At 44.3% G+C, this 15,779-nt stretch overlaps 1 long non-coding RNA gene across 1 annotated transcript; it reads left to right on the top strand.

The window, feature by feature from the left end:
* The first annotated feature begins 228 nt into the window (after positions 1–228).
* LOC129636787 (uncharacterized) lies at positions 229–15,132 on the top strand. The gene is made up of 3 exons (XR_008707115.1): positions 229–424; positions 9,614–9,774; positions 13,885–15,132. It is a non-coding gene; the product is annotated as an uncharacterized LOC129636787 (long non-coding RNA).
* Positions 15,133–15,779: the final 647 nt, after the last annotated feature.

Genomic DNA, 15,779 nt, shown 5'->3' with positions numbered 1-15,779 from the left:
CCGACTCTGTGCGACCCCATAGACGGCAGCCCCCCAGGCTCCCCACACATCCATACAAAGTCCCGCACGTGAGTTTTCAGCGCCATTTTATTTGCAAGAGCCACAAGCTGTACACAACCCAAATATCCCTCAGCAGGTGAATGGATAAGGTAATTGTGATGCATCTACACCATGGAATTCAACCCAGCGGTAAAAAGGTTGGAGCCTCAATGCTCCCAGCGGCACGGAGGAACCTGACAGCGCTTACTTGATTGAAAGAAGCTGGACGAGAAAGACACACAGCCTAGAGTTCCATCCGTATAAATTCACAAGATTCCAGCTATGATACGGTGACAGAAGGCAGGTCGGTGGCGGCCTAGAGACAAGAGGGGGTTCAGAGCGGGGGGTGCGATGGATCTCCAGGGCCACAAGGAAGCTTTCGAAGGTGAGGCTGTTTTTCCTGATAGCAGGGGTGGTTTCAGGAGTATATACACCTGCCAAAACGTCAGACTGCACGCTTTAATTGTGTCGGTTTATTGCATATCAATTAGACCTCAAAAAACTGTGAAAACCATGCTTGTGAAAATAACAAATACTAACTTTTAAATAACAGTCTTGTAAACTCTGCAAGAGCTTTGTAAAATGCTTATGATAAACTGTTACAAGATGAACAGAAATTTAAATCATATTCCTTAGTTATTTCTATGAAATAAAACAGCTTTGTTGGCTAAGAAATGGCTGAAACAGCTGAAAATGTAGACCATGCTTACATCTGCATGGTTAGGTTGGGACAATATTTTTCCCAAATTCTGATCATTTCTTGATGCCTATTTTAGTCCAGCAGCACCTGCTTCTCAGGAGGGTAAGGCTAGGGGAGGAGGGTATGTTTCCACATTTCAGACACAAGGGCCCGGTGTGTGCAATGGGGGGCAGGGGGAGGTGATGCACAGAGCAGAGGGAGTCTGCAGCCCCCTGCTGATGGCTGGTCCCCATGTTTCATGACCAGGAAAACCAGGCCCAGCCCCCACCCCCGGCAGCCCCCCCACCTGGTCCTAACCCCATTCTGCCCGCGGCATTGCAGCCCAAACGCACTCAGGATTTGCTTGTCAGCTGCCAGGCCCGACGTCTCAAATTTACCTCCTCACTCAGCCTTTTGAGAGATTGATGTGCTCAAGGTAAATAGAGTCTTGCCCTTCCAAACCACCATCAGATTGAGCCGTGACTCCAGACTCCTGCAAGCAGCTCCGCTTAGACCTCCCAGGATCCTGGAAGGAACTGAGTTAGGGTGCCAGAGGTAACAGTTTGAAAAGAGAAAAAGCAGAGCTGGCCTCCCACTCAGCAACCCAAATGCCAGTTCTTGCCCTTGAATAATTAAAAAACACTGATTTAAAAAAAAAAAAAAAGGAAAAGCAATAATACTAAAAGCTCATTAATGAAGAACTTCACCCTGGGCCAGGCACAGTGCTGAGAGTCTCAGGCCTGTCTACCCACTTATTCTCCCCACTTGTCAAGCCCTGCATCCAGAACACAGGCAAGCACAGAGGTGCCAATGGTCTCGGTACAGCAGGAAGGCGGGAGCCAGGATGTGAGCCTGCGTCCTTGCAAACACCCAGAACTGCCATCACGGTGACCCAGACCACAGACAGAGGGGCCAGCGCCTTTGCCCTGCTCATGGAGCATCAGCATAGATTCCGCCTCCCCCCAGCCCCCCACCCCCTAAAAAGGGCTGGGTGATGCTGTGGCCACAAACACCACAGGCAAGCACCAGCTTTGCCGCTCAAAGCCCACCTGTCTACATTTGCCCAAGCTGCTCCCAGTTCCTCCCGCCCCCTCTCTGTCTCCTGTTTCTCTTCTCCAGCATCAAGCCCCATGGCATATTCCCTGATGCTTATCCCCAGAACTTAAGAAAAGTAGCTTTAGAATTGCTGCTGCTGCTGCTGCTAAGTCGCTTCAGTAGTATCCGACTCTTAGCAACCCCATGGACTGTAGCCTACCAGGCTCCTCCACCCATGGGATTTTCCAGGCAAGAGTACTGGAGTGGGGTGCCATTGCCTTCTCCTGCTGCTGCTGCTGCTAAGTTGCTTCAGTCGTGTCCGACTCTGCGACCCCATAGACGGCAGCCCACCAGGCTTCCCCATCCCTGGGATTCTCCAGACAAGAACACTGGAGTGGGTTGCCATTTCCTTCTCCAATGCATGAAAGTGAAAAGCGAAAGTGAAGTCGCTCAGTCTTGTCCGACTCTAGCGACCCCATGGACTGCAGCCTACCAGGCTCCTCCGTCCATGGGATTTTCCAGGCCTTCTCCTAGTCCATGCTAATCCTCTGTGAGAAATAAGCCCACCGACTTAGAGGTCCAACGTGGCAGGTTTTTGTCCTTAAGGATGGAGAAGCCAGAGGCTGTGTTCAGAAGTCACCGGGCGAGTCCCCCACGTGCCCCTCGCCCTGCCCTGATGGGGGTGTGCGCTTCCTCCTGCAAAGCAAATCAGTTTATTTTTCCTGTGTTCCGTTCCAGATTGCCCCACCCGCTGTCCTTGTTGATTTGACTGCTCCCTTACCCGAGTAGCGAAATACAACATGGTTCCGAAGCTGGCAACAGTGAGATGGATGCGCACAGCAGTCCCCGCCCCCCTTTCTTCCTGTGCTTTCGCCCAATCCCACCCATTCAGGGAGGCACCAGCTCGGGGCTCTCTGCATTACCCTTCTTTGCGTGTGTGTGGCTGGTCTGTTTCACAAATGAACAAACACATGTATGTTTTCCTAATTGCCCCCTTTCTTTCTTACACAAACAACGGCATACTGCATTCTGCCCTTTGCTTTTTCCCCATGTAACAGTGTATCCTGGATATGATTCCATACCAGTTTATAGACACCTCTCTCATTATTTTTTAAAGCTGTATAGTAAATACTTCATGGTTTGCATATGTCTGGGATTATTCAGCCACCCTCCTATGTAGGAGCGTTTAGGTTGCTTTCCATATTTTATAATTGCAAACAATGGTTGTAGGGATTGCATTGTAAATGTGTGCTTTTATATTTTTGGAAGTGTATCATCAGTGTAAATTTCTAGAATGGAGATTACTGGGGGAAAAAAGAACATGAATTTTTTTTTCAGCTTTTGCTAAATTCCCTTTCATAAAAGTACAAAAACTTACATTCCCATCAGCAAAATATGTTTCCCACAACCTCGCCAGCAGAGTGGGATATTTATTTTCACATTTTGGCCATCTATTAAGAGAGAAATGTACCCCCAGTGTAGTTTTAATTTGCATTTATTGCTTTACAAGGTTGAAATCTTTTCATATGTTTAAGGGCACAGTTAATACCTCACCTCTGGTCCAATGTTGAACAGTGGTGGAGAGTGTGGGTATCTTTAACTATTCATTTTGGGAGATCTCTCCCTATTTAGTAAGTTGCATGTTGTAGGACTAAAGTATACATATTCTATCATGTTAATAAAGTGCCTGTCAATTTCTACTTTCTTGAGTATTTTTACCAGGGCAAGTTATGTGGTCCACTGGAGAAGGGAATGGCAAGCCACTTCAGTATTCTTGCCTTGAGAACCCCATGAACAGTATGAAAAGGCAAAACGATAGGATACTGAAAGAGGAACTCCCCAGGTCAGTAAGTGCCCAATATGCTACTAGAGATCAGTGGAGAAATAACTCCAGAAAGAATGAAAGGATGGAGCCCAAGCAAAAAAAGTGCCCAGTTGTGGATGTGACTGGTGATAGAAGCAAGGTCCGATGCTGTAAAGAGCAATATTGCATAGGAACCTGGAATGTTAGGTCCATGAATCAAGGCAAATTGGAAGTGGTCAAATAGGAGATGGCAAGAGTGAACATCAACATTCTAGAAATCAGTGAACTAAAATGGACTGGAATGATTAACTCAGATGACCATTATATCTACTACTGTGGGCAGGAATCCCTTAGAAGAAATGGAGTACCCATCACGGTCAACAAAAGAGTCCAAAATGCAGTACTTGGATGCAATCTCAAAAACGACAGAATGATCTCTGTTTGTTTCCAAGGAAAACCATTCAATATCAGTGATCCAATCCTATGCCCCAACCAGTAACTCTGAAGAAGCTGAAGTTGAACGGTTCTAGAAGACCTACAGGACCTTTTAGAACTAACACCCAAAAAAGATGTCCTTTTCATTATAGGGGACTGTAATGCAAAAGTAGGAAGTCAAGAAACACCTGGAGTAACAGGCAAATTTGGCCTTGGAATACAGAATGAAGCAGGGCAAAGGCTAACAGAGTTCTGCCAAGAGAACGCACTGCTCATAATAAACACCCTCTTCCAACAACACAAGAGAAGACTCTACACATGGACATCACCAGATGGTCAACACCGAAATTAGATTGATTATATCTTTTGCAGCCAAAGATGGAGAAGCTCTATACAGTCAGCAAAAACAAGACAGGGAGCAGACTGTGGCTCAGATCATGAACTCCTTATTGCCAAATTCAGACTTAAATTGAAGAAAGTAGGGAAAACCACTAGACCATTCAGGTATGACCTAAATCAAATCCCTTATGATTATACAGTGGAAGTGAGAAATAGATTTAAGGGACTAGATCTGATAGACAGAGTGCCTGATGAACTATGGACGGAGGTTTGTGACATTGTACAGGAGGCAGGGATCAAGACCATCCCCGTGGAAAAGAAATGCAAAAAAGAAAAATGGCTGTTTGGGGAGGCCTTACAGATAGCTGTGAAAAGAAGAGAAGCGAAAAGCAAAGGAGAAAAGGAAAGATATAAGCATATGAATGCAGAGTTCCAAAGAATAGCAAGGAGAGATAAGAAAGCCTTCCTCAGCGATCAATGCAAAGAAATAGAGGAACACAACAGAATGGGAAAGACTAGAGATCTTGTCAAGAAAATTAGAGATACCAAGGGAACATTTTATGCAAAGATGGGCTCAATAAAGGACAGAAATTGTATGGTCCTAACAGAAGCAGAAGATATTAAGAAGAGATGGCAAGAATACACAGAAGAACTGTACAAAAGAAATCTTCATGACCAGAGAATCATGATGGTGTGATCACTCACCTAGAGCCAGACATCCTGGAATGTAAAGTCAAGTGTGCCTTAGGAAGCATCACTATGAACAAAGCTAGTGGAGGTGATGGAATTCCAGTTGAGCTATTTCAAGTCCTAAAAGATGATGCTGTGAAAGTGCTGCACTCAATATGCCAGCAAATTTGGAAAACTCAGCAGTGGCCACAGGACTGGAAAAGGTCAGTTTTCATTCCAATCCCAAAGAAAGGCAATGCCAAAGAATGCTCAAACTACCGCACAATTGTACTCAACTCACATGCTAGTAAAGTAATGCTCAAAATTCTCCAAGCCAGGATCCAGCAATACATAAACCATGAACTTTCAGAAGTTCAAGATGGTTTTAGAAAAGGCAGAGGAACAAGAGCTCAAATTGCCAACATCTGCTGGATCATCAAAAAAGCAAGAGAGTTCCAGAAAAACATCTATTTCTGCTTTATTGACTATGCCAAAGCCTTTGACTGTGTGGATCACAATAAACTGTGGAAAATTCTGAAAGAGATGGGAATACCAGAGCACCTGACCTGCCTCTTGAGAAATCTGTATGCAGGTCAGGAAGCAACAGTTAGAACTGAACATGGAACAACAGACTGGTTCCAAATAGGAAAAGGAGTACGTTGAGGCTGTATATTGTCACCCTGCTTATTTAACTTATATGCAGAGTACATCATGAGAAACCCTGGACTGGAAGAAACACAAGCTGGAATCAAGACTGCCAGGAGAAATATCAATAACCTCAGATGTGCAGATGACACCACCCTTATGGCAGAAAGTGAAGAGGAACTAAAAAGCCTCTTGATGAAAGTGAAAGAGGAGAGTGAAAAAGTTGGCTTAAAGCTCAACATTCAGAAAACGAAGATCATGGCATCCGGTCCCATCACTTCATGGGAAATAGATGGGGAAACAGTGGAAACAGTGTCAGACTTTATTTTTCTGGGCTCCAAAATCACTGCAGATGGTGATTTCAGCCATGAAATTCAAAGAGGCTTACTCCTTGAAAGGAAAGTTATGACCAACCTAGATAGCATATTCAAAAGCAGAGACATTACTTTGCCAACAAAAGTCAAGGCCATGGTTTTTCCTGTGGTCATGTATGGATGTGAGAATTGGACTGTGAAGAAAGCTGAGCGCTGAAGAATTGATGCTTTTGAACTGTGGTGTTGGAGAAGACTCTTGAGAGTCCCTTGGACTGCAAGGAGATCCAACCAGTCCATCCTAAAGGAGACCAGTCCTGGGTGTTCATTGGAAGGACTGATGCTGAGGCTGAAACTCCAATACTTTGGCCACCTCATGTGAAGAGTTGAGTCATTGGAAAAGACCCTGATGCTGGGAGGGATTGGGGGCAGGAAGAGAAGGGGCGACAGAGGATGAGATGGCTGGATGGCATCACTGACTCGATGGACATGAGTTTGGGTGGACTCCAGGAGTTGGTGATGGACAGGGAGGTCTGGAGTGCTGTGATTCATGGGGTCACAAAGAGTCGGACACGACTGAGTGACTGAACTGAACTGAACTGATTAAATTTTCTAAGACTCGTCCAGCATCTAAGGAAAAAACCGTATTTTCCCTCTTAGATCCATTAATATATACTGTGTTGTATTAATGGATTCTTCAGTATTACACCGACATTGAATTAATGGAAAAAAATCCTTAGAGTATGATATCATTTCCTTAACATGATATTTGAGTCTGCTTATTTCTGCCTTCTTCTTCAATGTTTCATTCAATTTTTTGGTTTACTTTGTGGTTCCTTTCCTAGCTTTCTGGAAAAAAAACTGATTCATTTCTTGTCATCCTTTTATTTTTATCTACAAAGATACTTAAGGCTTTATGTTTTCCTCTGATCATGATTTTAAATATAAACCAAAGATTTTGATACAGAGTGTTTTCATCATCATTTTTTATGAATTTTATAATTTTGGTTTGTATTCTCCTTTAACTCAAGAGTTAATCCAGTTTTAATTGCTTGAGGGAAGGGCCTCTTTCTGTCTGCTAGCACTCTGTACTTTTATTTCATTGTCATCAGAGAATGTTCTTTGTGACACTCCTGCTCCACGAACTCACTACTGTTTTCTCCGCAGCCTGACAAGTGGTCAGTTTTTGTTAACATTTCACCTGCGTTTTGTGTGAATACGTGTTGATGATTATAAGAGTATAAATTACAATACAATATATCCAAAAATCTACCTTGTTGACGACGCTGTTTAGGTCCTCTGCATTCTAACTGTGCCATCACCTCTTTATCTCATACTAGCAGTGACATCTCAGCATCTTCCTTTTCCATGTAAGTCTCCTTGAATCTCTTCTACCTTTTGCCCTTTAAAGGTAGTTGTTTACCTGTTCAGAAAATGAATACTCATAATGATTATGACTTCATTGTGAATAGTGACTTTTAGCAGTAAAATGTTTTTTTGGTTTTTTTTTTTTTTTTTACATTTAATGCTTTGTGTTTGGAATTCTCCTAGGTCTAGGACTTTATTTCCAATGACCGTGCATGTCATTACTTTCATCATCCTTGAATCTGTAGGTACGTCTCTTGCTTTCAGCTCATATTTGAGATTTTCTTTCTGAAGCAAATTGAAAATCATTTTCTCTTATATGGTGAGTTAAACCCATTCACCTGTGTTGATAAGACTGATATATTTGGTTTAAATTCTGTCATATTATTTTTAGCAGCTTTATTGAGATATTAGTTGCACATCACATATTCACACACTTGAAGTGTAAAACTCAATGATTTTTAGTGAACTTACAGCGCTATCTTATCAATGCCACAATCCAATTCTCAAATATTTCCATTACCCTCAAAACTGCATGTCCATTTCAACTCACTCACTATTTCCACCCTTAGCAGAGGCAACTCTGCTAGTGAAAAAAGAGACTGAAGAAGCTGGCTTAAAACTCAGTATTCAAAAAACTAAGATCATGGCATCCGATCCCATCACTCATGGCAAATAGATGGGGAAACATTGGAAACAATGACAGACTTTGTTTCCTTGGGCTCCAAAATCACTGTGGATGGTGACTACAGCCATGAAATGAAGACGCTTGTTCTTTGGAATGATAGCTATGACAAGCCTAGACAGCATACTAAAAAGCAGAGACATTACTTTGCTGACAAAGGTCTGTGTAGTCAAAGCTATGGTTTTTCCTGTAGTCACACATGGATGTGAGAGTTGGACCATAAAGAAGACTGAGAGTTTTCAAACTGTGGTGTTGGAGAAGACTATTGAGAGTCTCCTGGACTGCAAGGAGATCAAACCTGTCCATCCTGAAGGAAATTAATCCTGAATATTCCTTGGAAGGATGGATGCTGAAGGTGAAGCTCCAATACTTCGGCCACCTGATGAGAAGGAAGGGCTGACTCATTGGAAAAGAGCCTGATGCTGGGAAAGATTAAGGGCAGGAGGAGAAGGGGCAGAGGATGAGATAGTTGGATGGCATCACTGACTCAGTGGACATGAGTTTGAGCAAACTCCGGGAGATGGTGAAGGACAGGGAAGCCTGGTGTGCTGCAGTCCGTGGGGTTACAAAGAGTTGGACACAACTGAGTGACTGAGAAACAAGAATAAGCAGAGGCATCTACGAATCTACTTCCTATCTCCATAGATTTATCTTTTCTGGATACTTCATATAAATGGGGCCACCTGTCTTTTGTAACTTAGAGTAGTGTATTGAGATTCGTCTGTATTGTAGTAAGGACCAGTGTGCCTTTCCTCTTTCTTTTTGAACAAAGAAACACTGTACACGTATCACACTTTACTTGCCTGTCTGCCAGTTGGTAGAGATTGGGGTCACCAGCACTTTCTGGCTTTTATGAGTGACGCTTCCATAAACATTCGCGTACAAGGCGTCACGTGGACATGTGTCGTCTCTTTTCCTGGATGGACACGGACGAGGAGAACTGTGGGATCTTACGGTGGATACACGTCTGACTTTCTAATCAACAGGAAAACCATGTCCCAGAGCAGTGGCAGCGCCGCCTTGCCCCCAGTGGGGGGGGGGGTCCTCCTCTGCCTTCACACCCCCATCAGCGCTGCACCATCTGCTGTGCTGGGGTCACGGCGGCGTGTGTGTTCACTCACTGCCGTGTTTGAGGTGACTTTATTAAAAGTCCAATGTTCATTTCCTCTTTCAGAGGTTGTGTGTACGGCATTTTATCCAAGAAATCTCTGCTTAACCCAAGGTCATGAACACATCTCCCTTAAAATTTTCTTTCAAAAATTCTGAAATTTTAGATCTGACATTTAGCTCTATGATCCATTTCAAATTGCTGTAAATGATGTGACAAAGGTCTAAACGTGCCTTCGTGCACATGGACATCCCATTGCCCCAGCACCACTTGCTGAAATAGTACATTACTTGAAACTCTTAATTACTGTACATACTATGTTTGATGTTTTGTTATTTAACTGATGTGTTTTCTTTGCTCTTTTACTTTTTATTTTATTTATTTTGGCAGTTACGACAGTCTACATTTTTGTTTTAGAGGTTATCTTTGCTCATATCTTTTTAGCTGGTCTTATTTTCATTGATTGTTTGAAGTCCCATGTTTTATTTCCTTTTTATAGTAGCTTTGTACAGATAAAGATAGTCCGTGCTTCCGCATTCATGAAGCCAGGGGTGAAGATTGAGAGGGGTTTACAAGACGCCTAGCTGCCTCTCTGTTTGCTGTCAGCGTGGTGAAGTGCGGGCCTCTGCTGAACAGATTGTCTTCTCTTTGTGGAGAAAGGTACGCGTGCCCTTTTATTTATTTTTTTCACGCAGGATCCCAGATTCCCTCAGCTTCCTTCTCCCTTCATGTGTTGTATTCACAGGGTGCCTCTCCTTCTGTTAACCCCTCACCCTTCCCAGAGCATTTACCTTTCGAGGCTGCTTCTGCACATCCAGGGCACACTTTTAAGTCTCTTCTCTGTCCCAAGTACCTTGATCTAGCAAAAAGCTTTGTATTTTCATACTGAGAGTGACTTTCTGTTTCCAGCAGTGGCTTCAGATCAAGTTCAGACCCACCACCAGGTCCCTCTGCTCTGCGAGCTGTGCTTACTTTTTGCAAAGGCATGAAGAGCATGGGAATCAGTTCACTGCATTCAGGGATTCTTTTCCTAATTATGGGGATTTTGATAGTCAACCCCTCTCTGTCTTCTAGTTATGCTGAGGACACTGGTTTTGCATAGCTTTGTTTCTTATTCTTCTTTACTTTTCTCGAGGCACACAGGGATTTCTTTACTTTTCTCGGGGCACACAGGGATACATTGGATGTTTTCAATTTATGCAGTCATCATTGCCTCAGCTACCCAGAATTACCCAATCAATTTATTCTTTAAAACTCCAAAACCTTATACTGGAAACGGAATACAGGCATTTAAGCATTTATCTAATATGTGTGAATAAATTTAAGATTATTAAAAGTAAAAACTGTCTTTCCTAAGTAGACTTTCCTCCAGAGAAAATATACAAATGGCCAACAGGCACATGAAAACATGCTCAACTCAGCATCATGAAAATAATTGTTGTTGTTGTTCAGTCACTAAGTCGTGTCCGACTCTTTGCCACCCCATGGACTGCAGCACTCCAGGTCCCCCTGTTCTTCACTGTCTCCCGGAGTTTGTTCAGATCAATGTCCAGTGAGTGGGTGATGCCATCCAGCCATCTCATCCTCTGTTGCCCCTTTCTCCTTTTGCCTTCCATCTTTCCTGGCATCAGGGTCTTTTTCAATGAGTCAGCTCTTCGCATCAGGTGGCCAAAGTATTGGAGTTTCAGCTTCAGCATCAGTGCTTCTAATGAGTATTCAGAACTGATTTCCTTTAGGATGGACTGGTTGGATCTCCTTGCAGCTCAAGGGACTCTCAGGAGTCTTCTCCAGCACCACAGTTTGAAAGCATCAGTTCTTCGGTGCTCAGCCGTCTTTACGGCCCAGCTCTCGCATCTGTACACGACCACTGGGAAAGCTCAGCCGTCTTTAAGGCCCAGCTCTCGCACCTATACACGCCCACTGGGAAAGCTCAGCCATCTTTACGGCCCAGCTCTTGCACCTGTACACGACCACTGGGAAAGCTCAGCCGTCTTTACGGCCCAGCTCTCGCACCTGTACACGCCCACTGGGAAAGCTCAGCCTTTTTTACGGCCCAGCTCTCGCACCTGTACACGCCCACTGGGAAACCATAGCTGTGACTAGACATACCTTTGTCAGAAAAGTGACGTGTCTGCTTTTTAATATGCTAGGTTTGATATGTCTAGGTTTGTCATGGCTTTTTATTAGAGAAATGCAAATCTAAACCATCTCACACTGATCAGAACAGCCATAATTAAAAACACTGCAAATAAAAGTGCTGGAGAGGATGTGGTGAAAAGGGAACCCTTCTACAACATTGATGGGAATATGAACTGGTGCGGTCACTGTGGAGCACAGTATGGAGGTTCCTCAAAAAAACACTGAACATAGAAACACCATGTGATCCAGCAACCCCACTCCTGGGAAGATAGACAAAATCCTAATTCAAAAAGATACACACACCCCTGTATTCACAGCTGCACTATTTACAATAGCCAAGACACGGAAGCAACCTAAATGTCCATCCACATTGGTGTTTCCAAAAGGAGGTTCCACAGTGGAGTCTGAGGCATGATTTTTGGTCATAAACTAACCACATTTTTTTTATTGAAATATAATTAATTTACAATGTTGTGTTAATTTCTGCTGTATAGCAAGGTGATTCCCTTGTACACGTATATACATTCTTTTGTATGTTCTTTTTCCTGATAGCTCATCACAGGATGTGGAATATAACTCCCTGTGCTCCACAGGAGGACCTTGTTGTCTGCCCATCCTACACGTAAAACTCTTACATATGCTCAGCCCACACTCTCAGCCCTTCCTTCCCCACTCCCTCCCTTGACAACCACAATTCTTCTCTGTGTCTGTGGGTCTGTTTCTACTTTGCAGATAGATTCATTTTGTGTCATATTTTAGATATCACATGTAAGTGATGCCAGATGGTGTGTATCTTGCTCTTTCTGACTTTCTTCACATAGTACAATAATCTTTACCATGTTGATGCAAATGCCATTATTTCATTCTTTTATGGCCGAGTAACATTCCACTGAATATATATATATGTGTATGTGTGTGTGTGTATATGTATATATATATATATATATATCTCATATCTTCTTTATCCATTCATCTGTCAATGGACTTTTAGGTTGGTTCCATGTCTTGGATATTGTAAATAGCGCTGCTGTGAACACTGGCGTGCATGGATCTTTTTGAATTAGAATGTCTGTCTTCTACAGATATATGCCCAGCAGTGGGATTGCTGGATCCTACAGTAGCTCTACTTGTAGTTTCTAAAATATTGCTTTGTTTGCTCTTAATTCCTTTCTGTATCCCCAAACTCCCACCTGGGATCACTTTTCTCTGCTTGGATAATAATAGTTTGTTTTTCTTCCACTGGTGTGTCTGTTGATTTTTCATTTCTCTTAAAATCTTCATTTGCCTTCATTTTTCAAAGATGTTGTCACAGCTTATAGAAGTCTAGGAGGAAGCTATTTTCCTTGAGTACATTAAACTTTATTTTTTGCTGTTATCTGAGTTTCATCAGTTTGTTTAAAAGTCAGCTGTCAATCTTATCATTGGTTCTCTGAAAGTTATGTGTTGGGAGGGGGAGGTCGTTTTTGGCTCCTTTTAAGATTTTTCTCTTTTTTTATTTTAGCAGTTTTGCTATAATGTGCTTAATTGTGGTTGTTTCTATATTTATCCTAAGTTTGATAATGTTCCCTGAATTCATCACTTAGCGTCTTTTATTATTTCCACTCTTGTCTCCTGAGCCCCAGTTTTATAATACTCTCTCTTCAGCCATGAGGAAATGCCAATATTCAACCATTCTTTCCTCCCTTTCTCCTATAGCTCCTCCTAATATTTTGCACTTTGGGAATTACTTTTTTCCACCCTTTTGTCTCTCAATGACTCAATCTGGATGTGTTCTTCTGACCTATCCTCGGGGTTAATGGTTCTTTCCTCATGTGTCTGATGTGCTGTTAAACTCATCCACTGATGGTTAATTGCACTTACTGGACATTCTGGTTCTGGAATTAATCATTTTCTTTTTTTTCAATAGTTCCTAACCCTGTGTCAATTTTTCATTCCTATCTTTTATTCATGCTAATACATTAAGCATGGCTCTTCTAAATGTTGCGTCTGATAACTATTTCATTTCTGATCGTTCTGTTTCCTGGATACCATGCACATCTGCTTTACTTGCCTTCCATACTTCTGGTTTTTCATTATGTCTTATCTCCTCACACGCTGGCTGCTTTGTGTACGTGTTTTTTTCTGAAATGTAAAATTCTGCACATGAGGAAACAGCAGAGAGCACTTTAATGATGTAGGTTCCGTTGCAGTCTGCCCTTTCCTTCTTGTTTAGGTGGTCATTGTTGGTCACCTGATATCCAGTCAGAGGCTGGGGTGATTTAAAGCTAGTCTGTGTGGACTCCTCTTTCGCTTGAGTTGTAAACATTTCAGGGTGGCAGATCTATCTGGAATGAATGCACAGCCCCACTGTTGGCTTTCTGAAAGTGAAAGTGAAGTCGCTTAGTCGTGTCCGACTCTTTGCGACCCCATGGACGTAGCCCCCCAGGCTCCTCCGTCCAGGGGATTTCCCAGGCAGGAATACTGGAGTGGATTGTCATTTCCTTCTCCAAGTGATCTTCCCGAGCCAGGGATCAAATCCGGGTGACCCACATTGTAGGCAGACGCTTTACCATCCGAGCCACCAGGGAAGTTCAATTGTTGGCTTTCTATCTGTCCTAATTCTTTCTGTATCCCTTCTGTGCCATCTCTTAGATTTGTTGTGTGCTCCGACTCTGTGCAACCCCGTGGACTGTAGCCCACCAGGCTCCTCCATCCAGGGGATTTCCCAGGCAGGAATACTGGAGTGGGTGGCCACGTCCTTCTCCAGGGGATCTTCCAACCCAGGGACTGAACCTGTGTCTCTACGTCTCCTGGCAGGTGTGTTCTTTACCACCAGCCCTACCTGGGAAGTCTCCATAGTTTCATTTGATACTTTCATACAACTCTTTTCGAGATTGTCCTGGAGATCATGACTTGATTCCTCCGCTATCAAAATTGGACTTTACGCTTTGGTTTCCGAGCCCACAGGACCCGGTAAAAACTCGCTTGGCTTCTTCCCAGCAGCTGCGACCACACATCCAAAAGCTGCAGACACCCCCAGGTCAAAGCGGCCCTAGACCGCAGGTTCATCTTTCTGAGTCTCTGTCCTCCCCTGGACCCGGACAGTCCCCCGTGCTTTCAGATGAAATTCGCAGATCCCTCCTCCAGCTCTGTAACTGTTCTCGGCGGCCGGTCCAAGCCTCGTCTGCCACCACCAGGTGTGGGGACGCGGTGGCAGTCGCTGCGGTTGCTGTTTGGTTCACCTCCAAGCTTTCAGTTTTCAGACGTCAGTAAAGAGAATCGTATGCATGATGGGGACTTTTGACCCATCCTAATGGTCAGGATTTATCGTTGCGTCCTCGCCGTGTTGGACACCGGCCTGAGCACTCTGCGCGTGTGACTTCACGTTACCCTCACAGTAAGGCTTTGAGTCGCAAGTATGAGTATAACCGCACTGCACAAGTCACAGATGGGAGGCACAGATGGACGCCTGCCACGGCCACGCGTCGGGGTTGGGTAGGGGTGGCAGGGAACCGGAAGAATCTGACCCCAGAGTCTCCCCTCTAAACCAGCACGCTACATTGGTGACTGGGAGACAGCTAAAGATCTTTCAAAAAGCCGCAGACCCTGAAGTGCTGGGTAAATGGAGCTTGTGGTTCAGGGAGACGGGCGTGTGGTGAGCAGCCTCTGACCAGACCAGTAAAGACGTGTGTTAATAAGGTGGATCCTAAGATGCTATATTTTGCATTTCCTTAAGGTTCATAAGGACTGATCATCGTCTCTTGTCACTGACAAAGTCATAAACCTGAGCTCAGAGATGGGAACTATGTCAAGAGAGGGCTTGGTGCTAGAATGTATGATTGGTCATCGTTAAGACAGTCACATAATTGTAATCAGTTTCCTGGTGCAAAAATAAAATAAGACTTTACTTCTGAATACACTGAAACTCTAAATTCTAGAAATTCTACTTGAAGAGTTCAATTGTTATCCTGCTAAAGAGCAGTAAAGCCATATTTGTCCAGGTTTCACGCCAATGCCATACTCCCAGGGGGAAGGTACCACACTCCCTCCTCCAGGCCCAGAAGCGTGTGGCCCTGGGGGCCAGGTTAGCAGACTGCCCCTGTTGTCTGCTACCAGGAGTGGGGGAGGATACAACCCACGCAACATCCTGGGAGGCTGTCCTTCCTTGGCCATCTAGCGGTCACCACTGTCCCGGGACGATGTCTGCTGGGTCCCTCCCCCACGGCAGCCCCGGCCAAGGCCGGCTCCCCACACCTCCTCCCACCGTGAAACACAAGCACCCAGCCCCCTGGAGCCCCACATGAGCCAGCCTCTGAGCCAGGACATGCAGAGGGCCCCAAGAAGGCAGACCAGTGAGCGGGACAAAGACATTAACCAGGAACCCATCGCAGCCCCTCAGAATCCCCAGTCCAAACTTCCCTGAAAACGTCACCAATCTTGAGTCCAGTCCAGCATTCGCTCCAAAGTGAACAGCTGAGAAATGAGTCCACTTGCTTAAAGCACAGGTGCCTACAACCATGACTGCATCCGGCCCACCGGCTCCTGGG

Source organism: Bubalus kerabau, chromosome 22 (genome assembly GCF_029407905.1).
Source record: "Bubalus kerabau isolate K-KA32 ecotype Philippines breed swamp buffalo chromosome 22, PCC_UOA_SB_1v2, whole genome shotgun sequence".
Lineage (NCBI taxonomy): Eukaryota > Metazoa > Chordata > Mammalia > Artiodactyla > Bovidae > Bubalus > Bubalus kerabau.
The sequence above is the reverse complement of the archived record's forward strand: the minus strand, read 5'-3'. Positions and strand labels throughout refer to the sequence as shown.